The following is a 5,858-nucleotide window of genomic DNA, read 5'->3' as shown; positions in this document are numbered from 1 at the left end:
GCGAGCGATCCAGACTTGACATGTGGATGAAGCTAAAACAACAACAACAACAACAACAACAACAACAACATCAGTTTTCGTCGTGAAAGAGTCAACGTCGTTCTGTTGAAGACTGCCTTCCAGTGATCCTTCCGCAGGAAACCCTGCAGCGTGCGCATGCCTGAAATCTACACCACAGGGTGGCAGGCGGTGGGAGGTTCCCCCCGGGGTGCTGGCGCAGTGCACTTGCTTTCAGGGCAGGACCGCGGACGCCCCGCATCCCCGCAGGAAGCGGGGGATCCGCAGGAACAGGAATCGAAAGGCAACTGCCTGGCACGAGGCTGGCACAATCTGTTCAAGGGACTCGCCTGCCGGCATGGGGTCAGCGTGAGCGAGAAGGACCTGGTAACAGATCTCTCCTCCGGCCACAGAGTTTCCCAGAGATGAGATTGGTGCCAGGTAGGAAAGGGGAGGCTGGCCAGACTTTGGAAAGGGGAGAAGGAAAGGGGAGGGCTGTATCCTTCCATCTTTGTTACCCACGCAGAAGACTGTGTGCGTCCCAGCTATCGAGGACCTTCAGTTTTGTAAAGCAGCATGTTGGGGGGGGGGGGAGGTTGACCACCAGTAACTTCCCTCCTTGCCTTCTCTTTATGGTTGTATTAGATAAGGACGTATGATATGAGCCGGAGTCCAGGCAAGACAGAAGCAGAACATACAAAAGACTGGTTTAAACAGATCCTTCTTTTGGAACACAATCTGTATCCACCTCGTGCAAAATATGTTACGATCACAGGAACAAGCAATAGCATATACTGAGACAGCTAATGGCTATGGCATGTGGACTGGACTCTTTGCCCCCACAATAACAATGAACGTACTTACGAGTTTGAGAGCCTACTATCTACGAGGCAGAAAGACTCAGCAATTACCTATGCTAAAAGAAAAGTTAGAGAGCTTTACTTGATACAGACGTTTTCTGGAGTGAGAAAGAGACGGTGAACAGAGGGGCTTCAAACAAGAATGTGGTATGAAGGCCAGGGTTCCGAAATTATGGGCTGACTTATAAAATGAAGATGAGGAAGTTGTTTCATTTCATAATGGTTGGTGAATACAACGGGAGTTTCCAGGCAGCAGGGGATTGGTTAAGAGTGATTCTCTTACATCATTTGGTACGACAAGTGCATGGGTTAAAATCTTATAGCACTTTAGGAAAATGACTTACGTTTCGGTTATGATTTTCGGAAGGATTTGCAAGAAATAAGCTACGTTTTGCTTACGTTTATGAAATCGGCCAGCCTAAGTTTCTGTCACCTGGCCTGACTAGTATTGTCTGTTTGGGGGATTTACAGACCTGGGTTCCAATCTATTTCATTTCATCCAACAGTAGATGAAATTCCCACTTTCAAGATGAGCAAGTTGAAACTTTATATTCATTTAACGTAAATAAACCTACCTGGAAAGATGTCGAAGATGGCTCTTACCTTGTAAAAAATGTAGACATAGTGTGGCCTCGTTTTATAAAATAGATGGGCCTGCCTTTTGTAGCAACATGGATGGAACTGGAGAGTGTGATGCTAAGTGAAATAAGCCATACAGAGAAAGACAGATACCATATGGTTTCACTCTTATGTGGATCCTGAGAAACGTAACAGAAACCCATGGGGGAGGGGAAGGGAAAAAAAAAAAAAAAAGAGGTTAGAGTGGGAGAGAGCCAAAGCATAAGAGACTGTTAAAAACTGAGAACAAACTGAGGGTTGATGGGGGGTGGGAGGGAGGGCAGGGTGGGTGATGGGTATTGAGGAGGGCACCTTTTGGGATGAGCACTGGGTGTTGTATGGAAACCAATTTGACAGTAAATTTCATATATTAAAAAAAAAAATTAATTAATTAAAAAAAAAAAAAATAAAATAAAATAAAATAGATGGCCTATTGGCACCTGTGGTTTTACTTGGGTGGGTTTTTTGCACACTAGAGAGCAAGGTGAAAGAGACTTTTTGAATCTTTTGAATTTTCTTCTTCTCTCTCATTCATTAGAACATTATCGGAAATAAAGGAAGATTAAAAACAAAAGGTACAAGCCTAAGGGACCGTGTTCACCAAGAGGTTGTGATTGTAAACAACGAACAGAAGCTGAAGGAGACACATAGATGACCAGTGAATTTTACAGAAAAATTAGACTTTTTGTACCTCTGAAGTCCGACCAAACACCACCGTAAGGCAATGCTTCCCTGCTTTCCTTGTTGATGTTCATCTTTTGTTTTGTTCAACAAACCTGCATCAAACTTGCGCCTTTAATCTCTGATCGTTCTGGAACAAAAGGAAAATTAAAACTTTTGACATTTAAGTGAAAGTGTTAGGTTTTAGACACTGTCTGGTGAACTCGAGTTCATGAGGAGTGGCCAGTCCAATTCCGGTCACGAGCAGGTACAAATAACAACATGTCAGCACATCTGTCAGCCAAACAGGTTTTCAAGTTTCAAAGGCCATGATCCTTCTGAAGTACGTCCAGGATGACAGCTTTTATCAGGGTGCTGAATTCATCATGATCACTTTCAGAGTGAAAGAAACTGCTCTCCAACACAAAGTTTGGACAGTAAATAATCTCCCGTTTTCCCTCCTTGATGTTCCGCGAGATTGTGACTGGTGTAAGTATAGTCCAAGTTACCAAAGCAAAGGGTAAAAATAGACAAGATATTTTCAAGGATTCCAAAATTTGGGATGGAAATTCTTAGCGCCAATGCTTTTGAAGATAACAGGAGAAAGAAGCCAAAATTCTTGACAACTCAGAGTCAAAATACTTTTGGAGATACCACTGAAAGGTTGGACAACTCCAGCCACAGCCATGGCCATGGCTGCAGAGAATCAAACATTGTCAAAAGAGAAAATTTCAGCCTTCTGAGAGAGAATTCACCTTTCCTTGATCTCTGATTTCACATAGTTGAACTTTTGCTCGTGTCTTTTTTTTTTTTCCTTAGTATAGTTGACACACAGAGTTGCATTACTTTCAGGTGTAAAACACAGTGATTCAACAAATTTAGGTCATTTGATTTTAATCCATTAATACAAAGATCTCACCTGCCAACAAGAGTTTAAAAAATAATATGATAAACTTCTTATGAAGCATCAAGAAAAGATCACTCCCCACATCAAGGAACTCAAGATCAGCAATAAACAAACTTCTCTCTCTCTCTCTCTCTCTCTCTCTCTCTCCCTCTCTCTCTCTCTTTAGTTTAGGAAATGCCTTACGGAAGAAAATTGTTTTTAGAAAAACAATAGGGATACACTGCAACGTGTGAGGGCTTGGAGGAAAAGCTATCACAAAGACTGGAAAGTTCTCTTAAGGCTCATGATGTGTGAACCTCAAGCCCAATGTGCTCCACTCAAATGTGGCTCATATTTGAAATAGTTTAGAGGTTTTCTTACTTAACACTGGAAAGAAGATTTTTTATTTAAAATTTTATGATTTGCTCTACCTACTGCAATGTATTTTGCAAGAATTTTATCCATTATACACACAACGTGATACATACACCTAGTAGTATGCCTGCATACATTAATTCTAGTGACTAATACACATGGGAAAAATACATGGTTTGTGAATTTTGATCTTAGACATAAGAGAGAAACAAACTTCTATACCTCAATAAATCTTCTGGGCAGTGACTATCTTCATTCTAAACCCCAGCTGAATCATGGAACTAATTACAGGTGAGAAGCTTAGCAGCCCATGATGCCCAGAGTTCACTGTCATCATCGGCAGAAATTCAAGCTGTTTTGTTTGAGACTTACATACGATCTCCGATTTACTTGACACCTTAAAGACTATATTATAAGGTGCAACATTTCTTTCATTTGCTAAGGCAGGTAGTATACCCTCTTTATGGGTAAAAAAAAATTACGGGAACAAAAGATTAATTGATTTGCCTACATTCTTTCATTCAGTTTGTTAATGGTACTAATGATGAAAATTATGAGTCTTTTGATACTAGGTTTTTCTTGTACTTCTCTCTAGACCAGTATTTTTCTAAATGATTTTGACTGGGATCTACAAGAAAAATTACATCTCATAAACAACCCAGTGAAATATACATCAACCAACACTAAAAAAGAAAAGAGCTTTATGAAACAAAATTTAACATTTCTTTCTTCTTTTTCTTTCTTTTTCACACTACTCTCTCTCTTTCTCTCTCTCTCTCTCTCAGTTGCTATTCTAGTCACTTAGTACACTTCTTTTCTTTAAAACCAAAATACTGGTTTTCCAACCCTCGAAAGGGGCCCAGATATGCAGATTGAAAAACACTGCTTTACATTTGACATCTTCACATGCTTTTTCTGTTGTCATTTTGTTCTATTATTCAGTTTTAGAAAAATAAAGCACTCATAAAGGCATGTCAATATTTTGCAGCAGAACTTCTAGAAAACTACTATTTTTCTGACTACTAATTCTCATTCCTCTTTGGGGCTACAATCTCATCCCATCCATACCCCAATGTCCTTTGCTTTTTAAAACAGTGATGATATTATCTCAATAATTATTCTTGTTTTTAACATCTTGGAAATAATTAAACAGTTGTCAATTTTGTGTAAGTCCTCTAAATTTTATTTGTTGTTGTTAAAAGTTTTGGTTAGTGTTGAAATGTTTATGTCTGTTGATATTTTTAGGTACTTGAAATCATAATGTCTAAGAGCTATGAAAAATGACCCTATGATCTGCCTACTGCTATTTCTGGGCTCTTATGTATTTCTGTATACATAAATATATCTCTAAAAAGCTGACTTTGCCAAAAGAATAGCACTGTTCTTCAATAACAATTATTTTGCAGTTTGGAAAAGAAACTTGTCTGAGAAATACCCAGGACGATGAGGCTTACCCTATGCAGCATTTTTTTGAGGGAAGGTGTTACTGATCTCTTTAAATCTGCTGAAAGCTGCCAACCTGTGCTGTCCAAGAAGATAGATACTAGCCATATGTGGCTACTGAGCACTGAAATGTCAACAGCATGACTGAGGAACTGAATTTTAAATTCATTTAATAGCAATTAATTTTCATGTAAATGTAAACATTAGTATTTACCTAGTTAATGGAAAATTTTTCACTGTGTTATTCCAATAACTTAAGCATGTGAATCTATTTTTCAGAAAATCTAATTACAGATCAAGTATTTCCAATGCAGATATAGCAAGGTGAATTGAGATATGCTACACGTGTGGAAAATACCCCAGGTTTCAAAGACTTAAAACAAACAAGCAAACAGGGAGGAGTTAAGATGGCAGGCTACTAAGGGGACCCTGGGCTTGCCTCATCCCCCTCACACGGCTAGATCAAATGAAATCATTTTAAACACCTAGGAAAGCGATCTGAGGATTGGGAGAACAATCTACAAAATTCGAGGGAGAGAATGTGGCAGGTATGTGAAAGGAAAGAAAAACCAAGCCACTGTATCATGGAGGGGTAGGAGCCCTTTTCACAGAGAACAGAAAGAGAGAGGGGGAGAGAGAGCAGTGCATCAGGTTCCTGTAAGAAAAGCAGTGCCCCACCCCCACCCCCCACCCCTAAAAGTAACTAGAGAGAAAGAGTGAAAACATGTGCAGGGGACTGCACAAGAAGACTGTTACCCAAAACCACTGACAGGGAAAAAAGAGAGGGTTTCAGTACCTCTAGTTTTTTTATGAAGAGCGGAGCACAGAGTCTGGAGTTTCAGAGGTCAGTGCCTGGCAGTGTTCTGATGAGGAAGCAGGGCTGAGCCCTGGGAGCAGGCAGCGCGGGTCTGACAATCCCCTGGGTCTCACATATTCCCCTGCTTGAAGTGTATTCGGTAGAGGTGATATGGCCTCTCTGCAGGTAAAAGACCCAGTGAGCGCCATCAAGCAGCCCCATT

General features: G+C 40.3%; 1 long non-coding RNA gene across 1 annotated transcript; it reads left to right on the top strand.

Moving 5' to 3' along the window:
• The first annotated feature begins 220 nt into the window (after positions 1-220).
• On the top strand, positions 221-4,755 carry LOC131498436 (uncharacterized). Its single transcript, XR_009255437.1, has 2 exons — positions 221-438; positions 2,014-4,755. It is a non-coding gene; the product is annotated as an uncharacterized LOC131498436 (long non-coding RNA).
• Positions 4,756-5,858: the final 1,103 nt, after the last annotated feature.

This window comes from Neofelis nebulosa, chromosome 1, assembly GCF_028018385.1.
Source record: "Neofelis nebulosa isolate mNeoNeb1 chromosome 1, mNeoNeb1.pri, whole genome shotgun sequence".
Taxonomy (NCBI): domain Eukaryota; kingdom Metazoa; phylum Chordata; class Mammalia; order Carnivora; family Felidae; genus Neofelis; species Neofelis nebulosa.
The sequence above is the reverse complement of the archived record's forward strand: the minus strand, read 5'-3'. Positions and strand labels throughout refer to the sequence as shown.